This window comes from Muntiacus reevesi, chromosome 3, assembly GCF_963930625.1.
Source record: "Muntiacus reevesi chromosome 3, mMunRee1.1, whole genome shotgun sequence".
Lineage (NCBI taxonomy): Eukaryota > Metazoa > Chordata > Mammalia > Artiodactyla > Cervidae > Muntiacus > Muntiacus reevesi.
The window spans coordinates 222,512,456-222,528,755 of record NC_089251.1 but is presented as its reverse complement, the minus strand read 5'-3'; the positions used below and the strand labels follow the sequence as shown (position 1 = coordinate 222,528,755).

General features: G+C 39.7%; 1 pseudogene; it reads right to left on the bottom strand.

Moving 5' to 3' along the window:
* Window positions 1-12,712: 12,712 nt before the first annotated feature.
* LOC136164226 (protein BEX3-like) lies at window positions 12,713-16,013 on the bottom strand (annotated as a pseudogene).
* Between the last annotated feature and the right edge of the window lie 287 nt (window positions 16,014-16,300).

Genomic DNA, 16,300 nt, shown 5'->3' with positions numbered 1-16,300 from the left:
TTTTATTTTTTTAAATTATTTTTTAACACCAAAAACATTTTGTATTGGGGTATAGCCAACTGACAATGTTGTGATAATTTCTTTTAATAGAAAACTTCTGTTTGCCCATTCTTTGTCAGATTTTTTTTTCCCCCTGTGGGTCAGCAAAACAAAGCACCTACCTAAGCATCTGGGTAGGAAAGGGACTAAGAGAAGAGGTATAAACAATGCATCATTTTATTGTGAGTCCCACATGCATTATTTCATTTAAATGTCACAACATTCCAAATGAGGAAACAAAGCACCAGAAAAGTTCAGTGCTTGAGATCAAAGTTAAAGGGCCAAGTTCAGATAGAGACCAAGTCAGTTTGCTTCTGAATCACTTGAATTTACCACCAAACCAGTATGAGAGATAATTTTAGATGATGGTTAATTTATTTTAATGATCATATATTTATTTCAATAACTATTTTAAGAAATATAGAACGTCATAATTTTACAGATACTATTGCTTAATTTAGCAAAAACAAATGAGTTGATTCAGAGTTATTTTTATTTAAATTATTAAGTGATAGTACAGGTAGCCTACAGATGAATTGTAAGGATGTTTTTCAGCTGAATAAAGTGTAGGAAATACTATCTGACTATATGACTTTATCCTTTTGCCAACTGTTCCCTAAAAGTCACTATACGATGTGTAGTTTGAATAATCTCTGTGCTTCTGTGCTACCTTCTCCATCTAGAATATCCACCTTGCCTTCTTCTCATCAAAATCCTCCTTATATGGCACTCCCATCACACAACCTTCCTAGCTGCCTCTCTTCTGGAGATCTTCATTCATACATTGACATGGCACTGATGTGCATTATATACTGGGGCTTCCTTGATGGCTCAGACAGTAAAGAATCTGCTTGCAATGCAAGAAACCTGGGTTTGATCACTGGGTCAGGAAAATCTCCTGGAGAAGGGAATGGCTACCCACTCCAGTATCCTTGCCTGGAGAGTTTCATGGACAGAGGAGCCTGCTGGGCTACATATAGTTCATAAAGCTGCAAACAGTCAATTATACACTTTTCTAGAACATTTGTCAGTGTGTTTGCTCTATTCACCTTGTAGTCAGGGGCTTCCTCATTTATATTACTATAGCTCCCTTTCCCATAGTACTTGGCTTAAACCTAGGTAACCAGTAGAAAAGTGCTGTAAAAAATGGGAAATCAAGGAAACTGGGTTCAGTTCTTACCTTCTGAAATTTATTAGCTGTGAGACTAAGGGAAAACAAGTTTTGAATCTCTTCAAGGATTATACAACATAGAATATGAATGAATATTAAATCTTACTAGAGAGTCAATATGCATTAGTGCATTTTGTTTCCACCTCCAATAAATATTTTCTGAATGTATAAAAATGTACAGAAAAGACTGATGCAAACATTGTATGGATTTCTCTCCACCCCTAATTGTTTAATGTTCTTGCATATAACTTGGGTATTACTCAGATAAACAATATTTAACAATAGTATCCATTTGCCCAGATTATAAAATTTGTTATTTGTTGGGATGTATGGATGCATGTGACTGAATACCAACTCAAACTAGTGTAAGGCAAAGAAATCTTAAAAAATTGAGATAGGGAGAGAGAATGAATATTCATTGTCTCAGGAAACTACAAAGTCCCAGAATTAGGATTTAGTTTAGACATAGATGGATCTGGGATACATAGGTGGTGTCACTAAGGCTCTGTCTCACTCCATCTTTTTTTCCCCCTCCTTTGTGTTGGCTTCATTCTTAAGTGATTTGTCTCTAAGTGCAGACAGTAAGGCCAAAAGCAGCACTGGGTTAATCTAGCCCTTTCAAGTAGTATCCTTACGTGGGAGCCACTCTACCAATCTGTGTATCAGTCCTCAAGGACTCTTATTGGCCTTTTTTGTTGCTGTTGTTGTTATATACCTTGAAATAATCACTATGTCCAGCATGTTGAGTTACTCTGAGTACCTCACTGGCCCAGGGTTTTATGGAGGAGGAAGAGATTCTGACTGACAGCCCCAGTAGTTTCAGAGAGAACAGATATAGCACAGATATAAAATAATAGATACCCTGTCTATAAAAAAAGAAAAAGTGAGGTTGCATGAACACAAGTATTCTAGGACTGGTGTAGTGGATGTTCTTCATGTCTCACTCACATTCCTTCAGCATTCTCACTATTGCAGTAACGTGCTGACAGTGTACTATGGGATGTACCTTTACCACCACCCAAGGACTTTCTTTTGACCTGACTGACATATAGGGCAGGCACGCAGTGAGGTGCAGTAAGTGCCTCTGGAAATATCACTTGACCAATGATGAGAGAGGAACTGGTGGATATATACCTCAGCTCCCTCTCTCCTCTATTGGGATATCTTAGAGTCATGCTTTTCACTGTCTCCTAGAATTCCGTGGCAAGACTGAATGGTAGATGTCATAGGAATAACCAGCTTTAGAACACATTATTTATTGGTTTCTTTCCCTTCACTGGCTTGTATGTCTATTTCCCTCTACCCAGGATAAACTCTCACATTAATTCTTTATACTTACCTCCTTATCTTGGGTCTGCTTCTTGGGGAATTCAACCACCTACCCCCAACTCCACAAAATCTGGTAAGAAATCTCTAGTCCAAAGTTTTTCGGGTATAATTTGCTCATTGCAATGAATTTCACAAAGATTGAACAGTTGCATTGGGATAGTTATTATATTTGTCTGTGATATATGAAAACCAGAAAAAATGCTCTAGATGGGTGACTATCATAATGAAGGCTCAGAACGCATTAAATGGGATTCAGATGAGAGACAGTGCTGTTACGATTTTTCTCTCACCTTTTCTTCCAGTTAAAATGTTCTGCCATTGCTGTCATTTTCATAGTATCTGAGACCCATGAAAATATTTTGAGCCAGGTTTGAAAGCATTTGGCTCAAATATGAGCTCAATTCTTAAATCTAATGCAAGAGAAACAGAGTTACTTTCATCATTCCAACCTGTCATTGGCAGGCAGTTTACCCAGATTCAATTAATTTTTGCAAATTATATCTGTGGAAATAGAAAGAAGATAAACTCATATCGATGTGTTCAGTAAATACAGTGAAATTCTTGTTGTCATCAAATATGAGGTTGTAAGAAGTGGGCAAATAGTTTCAGTTCTCAAGGGGAGTTTAATCTAGTGGTAAGAAAAGAGTCAATGAATGAAGAGAAAGGAGGGATTCTGACAATGTATGTGAAGATTATATTAGCAAATATCCTTTTAGAGTTTGGGAAATGAAAGGTAAAGATAGTCAGGACTAACATGAAGACAAATGGCCAAAAATAACGTATAATATGTTCTTGAAGACACTAAATTGATTGATTTAGCCAATAGGGCTTCATTAAGAATGACTTTTTCCAGATGTCCCTTACTCATGCAATTTGCATATTGGGGATTTTGAAGTCTTGTTTTTCCATCACTTGCATTTGAATGCTGGGAAGGGATGAAGTGGGAATGATATTGAAAAGAATTTATGCCAAGGGTGTAAGGGAAATGTATGAGGTTTATGATGTCATTTGTAACTTCTTCTAGGTCTCCTTTGTAAGTTTATCTTCTTTTCTCACAGGTTTCTTTTTTTTTTTTCCCCCAGTGGGTTTTGTCATACATTGCTATGAATCAGTCATAGAGTTACACGTATTCCCCATCCCGATCCCCCCTCCCACCTCCCTCTCCACCCGACTCCTCTGGGTCTTCCCAGGCCACCAGACCCGAGCACTTGACTCATGCATCCCACCTGGGCTGGTGACCTGTTTCACCATAGATAATATACATGCTGTTCTTTTGAAACATCCCACCCTCACCTTCTCTCACAGAGTTCAAAAGTCTGTTCTGTACTTCTGTGTCTCTTTTTCTGTTTTGCATATAGGGTTATCGTTACCATCTTTCTAAATTCTGTATATATGTGTTAGTATACTGTAATGATCTTTATCTTTCTGGCTTACTTCACTCTGGATAATGGGCTCCAGTTTCATCCATCTCATTAGAACTGATTCAAAAGAGACGTGCACCCCAATGTTCATCGCAGCACTGTTTATAATAGCCAGGACACAGAAGCAACCTAGATGCCCATCAGCAGATGAATGAATAAGGAAGCTGTGGTACATATACACCATGGAATATTACTCAGCCATCACAGGTTTCTTAACATTAGGGAATCTCATAATTCCATTCTAGATTCTGTTTTTTTATTGAATCATAGCTTTGATGGCCTTATTCATGCCAGTGTTTTTAAACATCATCTATATGCTGGTGATTCTCCAATTACCAGTTCTGTCCAGAGCTCTCTCATGAGCTGTGGACTGAGTTTATACAACTGCTTAATCAAACTCTCCACTTACATGTTTAATATATAAGACATCTCAATCATAACATGTCTAAGACTGACATGTTAAATCTAACATGTCTAAGACGCTCTCCTTTCCCATAATATTTTCTTTACCTATAATCTTTCTCATCTCAGATGATGGTAACTTATCCTTTCAGTTACTCAGTCTAAAAACCTGTGGTCATTCTAAAATCTTATTTTTTTCTCATAGCCACACATCCAATCCAGTGTGAAATCCTGTTGGCTCTATCTTCAAGATATATACAGATCTTTTCTCACAATATTCATTGCTACTATCCAGGTCCAAAGAGTAATCATTATCACCTGGATATTGCATTTGCCTTCTACTGGTTTGCAGCCTCTTATCCTTATTTCACCTTGAGACTCTTGGTGAGTCTCATATCTTGCTTCTGCTCGAAACACTGCAATGACTCTCGCATTTTTCTCAGAGAAAAATCAAAGACTCAGACAGGTCAACAAAGCCCCATGTGATATAGCTTCCTGTCACCTCTCTGACCTGCCTCCTACTGCTCTTCCCTTGACAAGTCTGCCCCAAAGCATCACCTCCTCAGCCACTTCTAGAGCCTGCTCAGCCCTGCCCTGCTTTAGGACCTTTAACTGTACTGTTTGTTCTTCCAATCCAAGCGTTTGTTTGACTCACTGTCTCACCTCCTTCATCTCTTCACTCAAACACTACTTCCTCCGTGAGTGTCGGACCACCTGTTAATCCAGCTGTCATCTGTACCACTCCAACCAAACAGCACTCTGATTCCTCTTGTCTACATTTTCCTACATTATTTCTTCATTTTACTTTTTCTTATGTTACCACTTACCTATACAACTCCTATATTTGCTTCATTTCCTGGTACTTACAACTGCTAGTATACTATATCATGTAGTTTTTAGTCATGTGTATTGTTCATTATCTATCTTAACTTGATGCAGGCAGAGCTGTCTCCTCATCTTGTTCACTGATGCTTCCTATGTTAGTTCTACCACTGAGTAACAAACTGCCAACAAATGTAGTGGCTTAAAATGGTGCAAATTTATCAGCTCACAGTTCTCCGTCAGTCAGAAGTCTGGCATGGTCCAACTGGGTTTTCCGCCTAGGGTTTCACAAGGCTGACATCAAGGTGTTGGCCAGCCTGGGTTTCTATCCAGGGGCCCTAGGGAAGAATTCACTTCCAAGCTCATTCACCTGTTGGCGGAATTCAGCTCCTTGTAGTTGAAGAGCTGAGGTCCCCATCCTTTGCTGGCTGTTGACCAGAGAGAGCCCTTGCTTTCAGATCCTAAAATCCTGACGGCCTCTTGCAAGGCTTTTTGCACGTGGTTCTTCATCTTTCAACCTGTAATGGCATATTGTGTTCTTTGTATGCTTCAAATCACTCTGACTTTTCCTTTTACCCTTACTTCTGCTTTTAAGAGCTCATGTGATTACTTTGGGCCCACTTGGGTAACCTAAAACAATCTCTCTATTTTAAGGTCAATTGACTAGTAACCTTAACTGCATCTGCAAAGTCCCTTTTGCCATGTAAGGTAACATATTCACAGGAGTAGTAATGGGGAGTAAAGGTCATGGGGGTCAAACTTCTGCCAACTGCATTTCCTAAGCACCAAGAACTGTGCCTTCCTGGCATGTAGTACAGGTGAATGATTATGTGGCAGTGGACACCTGGGCTAGAGGGTTTATTTGCAGAAAGATGGTTGTTCGCCTGATGCATTTGGAAGAAAAGTTTCCAAGTCCTTCCAATTTGAGTGTATTGGAATGTAAAAAATCAATTGTTTGTTTTGATCTTTGAAGGAGGAAGAATCTGGAAGTGAGAGAAAAAGACAGAGAGAGAAAAAGATGAAAAGCCAGCGAGGAATCAAGGTGAGATCAGAACACAAGAATGTCCAAGGCCATGTGCCTGGCAGCCTCTGACTTTCTGTTTCACACACACTGAAATTAGTGAATTTCCACCTTTGTTAATGTGGTCAGTCCCAAGATTCTCACTCTTGTGTGCCAGATGTGGTTTTTCCAGACTCTTAGAGCTGTAATCGTTTAACAAACCAGATACCCTTAGAGGTTAGCATGTATGTGCAACCACATCGTCTGCCTGAAGCAGGACTTCTGGTAGATGCAGCAAGTTCACAGGGTGGCCAGGGACTGGGATGTTTGGGATGGAACTCATGGCTTTTTCTCCTTCTTGGCAATAACATATCATTTTATCTTTATTACATTAAAACACAAGATATTTGAACTTAAATTTGAAATATTACTGCATTTCCTACCAGAATGCTTAAACTCCACAGGGAAATCGATTTGGTAATTATGATAATGTTTGAATATCAGAAAACGTTAAATTAATTGAAAATGATAAATTAGTCATTTTTCAGCCTCGTGTCTGGATTCACTCAACCCCGAATGTGCTGCCAGTTTAGAACTCTTCTCCCTTTCTCCACAGTGAATTCTGAGTCCACATTCAAAGTACAGGGGTCCAGCTGGCCAATCTTTTCCTGTAGCATTCAACTTGGCTCTTTTAACTGGCTCACTAGGAGAATCCTTCCCCTGACTGAGATGACAGCTTTGGGTGTTCTCCAAAAGTACGATTCTGCATGGTCTTTTCACTTTCTGATGAAATTATGCTAGGAAAAAGATATTATGTTAAAAACTTGTTTAATTTAAGAAAGAATGAGGAATTTTCCCTTCTAATTTTGTCATATCTTCCACTAGCTTTTCTTCATCCAGTCATCTAACAGACTTGTGTTGAATGATCTCTCATATAACAGACCTGGGCTAGTATATTGGAGAGATAGGTTTGGGAATAATTTCAAATAGTTTGACTTTCTTGACTGAATTCTAGTAGAGAGTTAGATGGGCACAGGAAGGGGGAGAAATTATTTGAGGGAACTGATCGGGGGACTCTGTGGCCTAGAGCAGAGATAGACAATCTACAATCTGTATGCAGATTGCAAGGTAAGGATGATTTTGCACTTTCAATTAGTTAAAAAACTTCAGAGAACTAATTAAAAAAAAAACTTGTAGCACATGAAACTTACATGAAACATAAATTTATGTGTTCATAAATAAAGTTGTATTGGAACACAATGTTCATTCATTGTATATTGTCTATGTTCATAATGTTAGAACTGAATAGTTACAACAGATGTGAGTGTGGCCTGCAAAGATACTATTATTATAATAAACAAAAATATTTATCACCTTGTCCTTTATAGAAAAAAGTTTTCTTGCCTCTGAAAAGGGGTTAAGAAAGAGATCTTCATTCATTCTTTAGGATCTGAAGCAAAATAACTTATTGCAGAACATCAGGCTGTGGTGGACGACTAGGGGCTGAGGCTTAGGAATTACAGATGAGATTTTAGGTAGTAAGAAGGTACAGGAGTAGAATGACACATCTCCAATGGCAGGGCAGGAGATGAGGCATCCCAGGGGCTCAGCCTTGGCAATGCACAGATGTCACTTGCTCAAGTAACAGGCCGTCAAGTTTCCATGGTAAAAACAGTATTAGAAGCTATTGGAACTCTTGCAGTTACAAATAATAGAAATCCTACTCACATTTAAACCACAATGAAACTTACTGGCTCACATGACAAGTTTTAAGGGCTCTAGCTTATTCCCTAAGCTCTACTGATTTGTGTAACTTTACTTTGCAAGTATGCCATTTTTATGTGGCAGGTGAGATGGTAACCAGCCCCAGAATCACAGCCTTCCCATTTAGAGCAGTCCCAGCAGGGGCTCTGATTTGCTTGGCATGGTTCACATACTATTTCCTAAGTACTTCCTAAAAATGAAACAATAATAGAGAATTTTGATAAGCAAATCTGTGCTATCACAAGAATGGATTCTGAGCTAGAAAAAGGATTTCTATTACCAAAAGATTAGTCAGGGTTCCAGATAAAGACAACAGATGTCAGCTTCAGTGAGGCAGTTGTGGAGAAACGGCATTGACATGGGGTAGCAGGGTAATGACTGTAGCATGTCTGGGCAGTCCCTCAGTAGCTGGGTGGGCCAAGAAGTTGAATATAAAATAGATATTGTCTACCTGTTGTGGACTGCTTTTGAGGTCATGCACACACCCTAAAATCAGATAAGAAACCTTGGATGAGGTCTAAAGTTCCAAGGAAATCTAGTTACAAAGTCAGATTTGTGATTGTTGGACCTTTGCACACAATCCCAGGTTAAAATGGCTTGGGGAAATATCTGTTGCACATTGATGAATGTTGCCTAGGCCCTTATAGTGTGCAGTCTGTTTCTCTTGATCCAAAGGGTAGAAAGACAAATAAGTAACTATAATCTAGTGAAGTTTAAATACTAAAATATACTTATACAGTGAGATCTTAGAATGCATGGGAGTGTTTAAGTTGGGTCTTCTGAAAAAGTTACCTAAAAGGTCAATTAGGAAAAGATCCCTTAACAGGTAATACCATATATGCAAAGATGTGGATGTTAAAATGCTTACTTTGTCCAGGTGCTAAGCTAGGTCCTGTCAATTCTCTATTTGATTCATTGCATAACCAATATCACACTGCTTATGGTGAAACCAGAAGATGAGGTCTTGCAATCAAAGGAGAAGTACAGGATGATAAAGACTTCTTACTGAGGCCAATGGGTGGAGAGTGACATTCTCAATGGAGGAAGAGATTAAAACAGTAAGGATCTGATTAGCAGGAAAAGTAATGAGTTTGGATTTGGAAAATTTGAGTGCCTGATGCCTGTGTGATAATCAGTTGTCAGTATTTCACTGGTAGCTGGAAATGTGGATTAGAGCTCAGAGAAATAGTTCAGGAGTTTTGTACTTACTTTTCTCCTGGTATCCACAGGAGATTAATAAAAGCACCATCATTGCTCTTTATGAAGTTTGAGAATTTCTGTAGATCTACTTCCTCTGACTATTGGTGTTCTCTATTTTTTATTCATTAGCTGTCTTAGCTGCTCAAGCACCTCTAATTTTGTACTTGAAATATTGGGATGATAATCTTCCATCCTGAATCTCAACAATAGCTTTGCATTAGCCACTTGGTGTATTGGGTGTAATTCTTTGTTTAATTCTTCGACTTAGGACTAATCTTCTGATTGACCCCATAACTGGATCTTGGTTTTCTTAAGGTTCTCTTCTTGGAATATGGTCAGTGGCTCCAAGAGCCACAAAGAAGAGAGCTATTCTGCCCTTATTACCACCACGTATTTTTGCTGGACTTCTACCTTAAGAGAACAAAAGCTAATATTGTATACTGAGAAGAATAATTGACATCCCATGATGCTTCTAGTCTGATACAGGGATGATCTCCTGCATCAGAACCAATAGAAGAACTTATTCAAATGAGCAGATCCCTGGGATGGAAGATCTAAAGAACCACAATCTGTGGCGGGAAGGGTGGAGTCCAGAATCAGTTTTTTGTTTTTCTTTTTTTGTAAGCACTGTGATCATTCTTATGCACACATCTGCACATATCTGTGAACATAGCTGTGAACCACAGACTTAAAGCAAGAAGAAAAGATGCTTACAGTGAAAATTTGACTATTTAAAAAATGAAAAGTTGAAAAGGTTAAGACTGATATTTCCCTTACAAACTGTATCTCTGGAAAAAACATTTTTAAATGTTTAAAAATAATAAAAAAATGTAAACATGAAAACAGGGTCACCCACAATTCCACACACAAAAAGGTTATCAAAGTTAACATCTTGGTGAATATCTTTTAGTCTTTTCTAGGTGTATATTATCTTCTCTTATGTATATATATGCATATTTCAAACTTCATGAATAAGTTTTAGAGCACTTTTCTCACTCAAAGCATTGCACATATTTTTGAATTTTATTTAACTTCTTCAAAAATATTATATAAATATATGTATAATTTCCCATCTCACAGTTCATTTTACTATAAATGTTATCCAGTGTTGCTCCTTGTTTATGTTTGTGTCTGGGTTACTTCCCTAATCCTATTAGTCCAGTCTCAGAAGTGAGCTCCCTGTCTTCACCAGCTCTGTGTTTCCAAGATTCAAGCAGACCTGAGATCCTACTTGAGTTTCAACTATTGATGACATCACCAGAGCAACTTTAATAGCACAATAGTGGAAACAGAAACTAAGCTGAGGAATAAATGGAAAATAATGAATTAAAGGCTGAGAATGTCAATTACTCTTTCAAAAAATTACTGTTATCAGGAAGTGAAAGGAGAGCATGAGTGCTAAAAATGAAACAAAAAGTGAAGAAATTGTTTTGGGAGTGAAAGACACCTGAATATGCTGGTTGAGGAGAACGAATGGGTGGAGAGGAAAAGAGTGAAACTACAAAAGGGATTTATTAAAAATTAACTTTTCAGATGATATGGAGGGACTGAAGTCTTGAGTACACATGAGAATGTGTGCCTTGGAAAGATTTAGAGACAAGCCTTTCTTTGAGTTAGAGGTGGCAAAATACATGATGAATCTAATGGGGATGAATAGAGGTACTTTGATGTAGTTTGCACACATATGCTTGATGTATAAGATAAGATACTCAGCCAAGGCTGAGATGGGAGTGCAGAGGGAGCTTCTGGGGGTGGCAATAGAGCCTACAATATGGTGATGGGAAATTAAAGGACCAAGGGCAATGAAGAGGAGGCCCCCAAAATGAGATTCACATTATAACAGCTCCACATGGAATGACTTTGTAATCTTTAGTGACACCAAGCAGGCAAAGCATGGTTCAAAACCCAGAAGTTCAGATCAATGTAGGGTTTAACTGGGCAGATACACCGAAAGACAGCTTACACCATTCTTTCTTCTCATCCATCTAGATTATTCTAATGACAGTATCTAATCTAGTACCCTATCCTCCCTTTTGCACAATGCCCCTAAGTCAGGTTTGTTATTCATTTATCCATCCTCACTGCCAGAGAGTGGGATACTGATTCTCAACATAGTTGTGAAACGTGTGCAGTTTGTTTACCTTTCCTTGTCCTCACCAGTATCCCTACCCAACATCCAGAACATGAGACCTATGGTCTCAGCATGTTCTGTGATGGAAGCATTTCTCACTTTCTTCTCATGCTTTCTGACACTTCTACTGGAACCAACCTACCTAAAAAGGATCATTGAATTGAGGGCTCAGCTACTCTGAAAGAAAGAAGAGGGCATGAGGAAGAGCTTAGAGAATAGAGCTTCCTAAGAAACATAGCATGAGACCAGAAACTACAGAAAGACAAGATCAGAAAGAAATTCTTCAGGGATCACAGGAGCAGTGATGTCTTCCACTGAGCTGCTTAGTTTACTCTGCTGTAGTGATGATTCATATAGCCATTAGTAAAAGCTGTTAGATACACAAACCAAAGACTAAATGGAGGAAGGGGTGTCGATTAAGGTTTTTTTTTAATTTACTAACTGGTTGCTTTACTTGGACAAATCAGCTTCTGTCTTAGTTTATACCTTTGTGGAATATCATTATCTTTACCTTGCAAGATTATTATAGGCCCCTCATTAGGTGTTATTCTGTATTTCTTGTCCTCAAAGCCTTGGTAGGTGATGGATTAACTATGACAGAAAAACTAAGATAGTACAAATGTATTGGCAGGTGTATTTGTGGTAGTAATTGTTTACACCAATTTTCCTTTTGGGATATATTTTCAGTTTTATTAGAGGTCTTGAGTGCCTGAGTTTGGAAGACTTCCCATTATGAGATATTTTTGTTTATATTTTTGTTACACGGTGTATGAGATAGCTTGTGTCCTGGCCTGGCAGGCCATGGCTAACTGGAAAGGAAGAAGGTAGCACTGCAGGGTCCAGAGAGACCTGGAAGCAGACCTGCCTGGTAGAGTGAAGCAGGCTACAAGGATAAGCCCATCTGGAGGTATGAGAACAAAGTCCAGGTAGAAATTAGGACAATATTTGAGCAATGCACCAAAAGATCATCAGTAAGCAGTCCAGGTCACGGAGGTCCAAAAGGAAGTGCAAGATTGATGTCACAAGCAGATGGAGCATAGTAATGACCAGCAGCAGAAATCTTAGAGAGATTAATATTCAGCAATTATCATTTAGTGAGATGACTCAGTGGCTGTTTTCAAGGATGTCCATCAGCAGAAGACAAGCTTTTGGATCAAAGTGGCTAATAAGGAATAAGAAATACCCCCAAATTCCAAAAGGCTATGAAGTGCTTACTACAGATAATCAGGATGAGGACTTGGGCATAAGAAATCAGATAAAGGAGTTAAGGGGGTAAGATCTTAACATAAGTCATAACTGGAGCTGAGGATCAGAGCTGTTCGATAACAAGAACCACAAGATGCTGAGCACTATATTAGAGTTCTTTAGAGCCCATCCTTATCTTCTACTGATCTCACACACACGTGTAGACCTTAGGGTTTTATGTTTTGCTGTTAGGACATGGAAACTCTGCAAGCAGAAGACAGACAATCCATTAAAGAGAGAAGATAAGGCTCCAGAACTTAGAGCCAGGATAACCCTAAAATGCTGCTTGTACCATTCACATGTGTGAGTAAAAAGGGAGACTTCGGAATGATCTGTTAACAATGTCATATCTGTAGCCAAGGATGCCATGCAATCAACAGCTATTTGTGCTGTCACCTGTCTTTGTCCAAATAGCATGACATGAAAAGTCCTTCACAGCTCAACCTTTCCAGCCCTGTCTCCTATCTCATCCCTTTTGCTGTCTGGGAAACACCTACTCATCCTTCAAGATCCGGGTAAAATGTTACCTTCTCTGTGGAACTCACCTAAAGCCCCTCAGGCAACATGAATCACTCTTCTTCTCTCCTCTCCAAGCAGAATGCACCAGTTCGGTTCAGTCACTCAGTTGTGTCTGACTCTTTGTGACCCCATGAATCGCAGCACATCAGGCCTCCCTGTCCATCACAAACTCCCGGAGTTTACTCAAATTCATGCCCACCGAGTCAGTGATGCCATCCAGCCATCTCATCCTCTGTTGTCCCCTTCTCCTCCTGCCCCCAATCCCTCCCAGCATCAGGATCTTTTCCAACAAGTCAACTCTTCACATGAGGTGGCCAAAGTATTGGAGTTTCAGCTTCAGCATCAGTCCTTCCAATGAACATCCAGGACTGATCTCCTTTAGGATGGACTGGTTGGATCTCTTTGCAGTCCAAGGGACTCTCAAGAGTCTTTTCCAACACCATAGTTCAGAAGCATCAAATTTTCAGCACTCAGCTTTCTTCACAGTCCAACTCTCACATCCATACATGACCACTGGAAAAACCATAGCCTTGACCAGACAGACCTTTGTTGGCAAAGTAATGTCTTTGCTTTTTAATATGCTATCTAGGTTGGTCATAACTTTCCTTCCAAGGAGTAAGCGTCTTTTAATTTCATGGCTGCAGTCACCATCTGTAGTGATTTTGGAGCCCCCAAAAATAAAATCTGACACTGTTTCCCCATCTATTTCCCGTGAGTTGATTGGACCAGATGCCATGATCTTAGTTATCTGAATGTTAAGCTTTAAGCCAACTTTTTCGCTCTCCTCTTTCACTTTCATCAAGAGATTTTTAGTTCCTCTTCACTTTCTGCGATGAGGGTGGTGTCATCTGCATATCTCAGGTTATTGATATTTCTCCCGGAAATCTTGATTCCAGCTTGTGCTTCTTCCAGCCCATCGTTTTTCTTGATATATAAGTTAAATAAGCAGGGTGACAGTATACAGCCTTGACGTATTCCTTTTCCTATTTGGGACCAGTCTGTTGTTCCATGTCCAGTTCTAACTCTTGCTTCCAGACCTGAATACAGGTTTCTCAAGAGGCAAGTCAGGTGGTCTGGTATTCCCATCTCTTTCAGAATTTTCCACAGTTTATTGTGATCCACAGAGTCAAAGGCTTTGACGTAGTCAATAAAGCAGAAATAGATGTTTTTCTGGAACTCTCTTGCTTTTTTGATGATCCAGCAGATATTGGCAATTTGAGCTCTGGTTCCTCTGCCTTTTCTAAAACCAGCTTGAACATCTGGAAGTTCTCAGTTCTCGTATTGCTGAAGCCTGGCTTGGAGACTTTTGAGCATTACTTTACTAGCGTGTGAGATGAGTGCAATTGTGGTAGTTTGAGCATTCTTTGGGATTGCCTTTCTTTGGGATTGGAATGAAAACTGACATTTTCCAGTCTTTTGGCCACTGCTGAGTTTTCCAAATTTGCTGGCATATTGAGTGCAACACTTTCACAGCATCATCTTTCAGGACTTGAAATAGCTCAACTGGAATTCCATCACCTCCACTAGCTTTGTTCGTAGTGATGCTTTCTAAGGCCCACTTGACTTCACATTCCAGGGTGTCTGGCTCTAGGTGAGTGATCACACCATTGTGATTGTCTGGGTCGTGAAGATCTTTTTTGTACAGTTCTTCTGTGTATTCTTGCCACCTCTTCTTAATATCTTCTGCTTCTGTTAGGTCCATACCATTTCTGTCCTTTATTGAGCCCATCTTTGCATGAAATGTTCCCTTGGTATCTCTAACTTTCTTGAAGAGATCTAGTCTTTCCCATTCTGTTATTTTCCTCTATTTCTTTGCACTGATAACTAAGGAAGGCTTTCTTACCTCTCCTGGCTATTCTTTGGATCTCTGCATTCAAATGGGAATATCTTTCCTTTTCTCCTTTGCTTTTTCCTTCTCTTCATTTCACAGCTATTTGTCAGGCCTCCTCAGACAACCATTTTGCCTTTTTGCATTTCTTTTCCATGGAGATGGTCTTAATCTCTGTCTCCTGTACAATGTCACAAACCTCCATCCATAGTTCATCAGGCACTCTGTCTCTCAGATCTAGTCCCTTAAATCTATTTCTCACTTCCACTGTATAGTGTCCTGTATAATCCATTACTTTTATCATCTTCAGCTCTTTACATCTCCATCTCTCCCACTGGCAGCAAACTCCTCCAGGGCAAAAACTGTCTTATTTACTCTGATTCCCCAGTTTCTCCTTTTGATCTTGCCACAATCTCATGTGGTTGCCCAGTGAGGAAACTATAGCCCTAATGTGAATGACTTGCCCAATGATATCCAGCTGGTTTGAGCAGAACTGGGATTAGAAACCAGGTTACCTGATTTCTAATCCAGTGCTATTTCCCCTGCACTCTTCTTTCTTTCTTTTTTTTTTTTTTTTTTTGCTTTTTAATTACTTTATTAGCTTTACATTTTTCCATGCAAATGGATGAAACTTCACTGTTGACAGAAACTTATACTGGGTGCCAAGGCAATCTGCCATTAGAAGCTGGTAGCACAGAACCCACCTGACGCATTGAAATGACATAAGGTTCACAGCAAACGGATCAGTAAAGGCATTATCAGGAAAATGCAAGAAAAACAGAACAACAGTGGAAATCACAGTATTAGTCTCAAGGAAATGGCAGGAGTCAGGCATAAGGCAAAATTCGTCATGATGGTCATGGTGATTAGAGAGCTCCCCCATAAGGATACACAGACAATTCCTCAACTGTAGCTCCCTAAATTTTCTCCTGATTTCTCTAATCTCCTCCATGAATATTTCTATGTTGTCTCCCTCTCCACCCATCCCATCACTGACCTGCCTATTGGGTATGACCCATCGGAAATTAGGGGCAAGTCGGCGAGCCTGTCCCTGTCTATGATTTCTTTGACTGGTGGCCTTCGCCCCCTCCCAAAGGGCGGTCTTCCCCTCCGTTCTGCACGGGTTGCTCCATGTCTTCCTTTTCCTGGGCCTATCCTCGCTGTCTCTTGCTCCTTCCCATCCTCGCCACGAGTGCGCCGCCGCCACACTTAGTTCAGTGCACCACTGCCTTGCAGGAGCTCAGGGGTGTTTCCCATGGCTCTGCGTTGCTTTACTGCCTTCCCTCTCTTCTGCACTTTTCTGCACCCTCCCCAGCCTCCATCTGATGATTACAATGATCTTTAAAATTTCACAGCACCTATTGTAACATTTAAACATTTATTTTTTATTTCATGCTATAGAGTTCATTCAGGGGCTTGCCTGATGGCT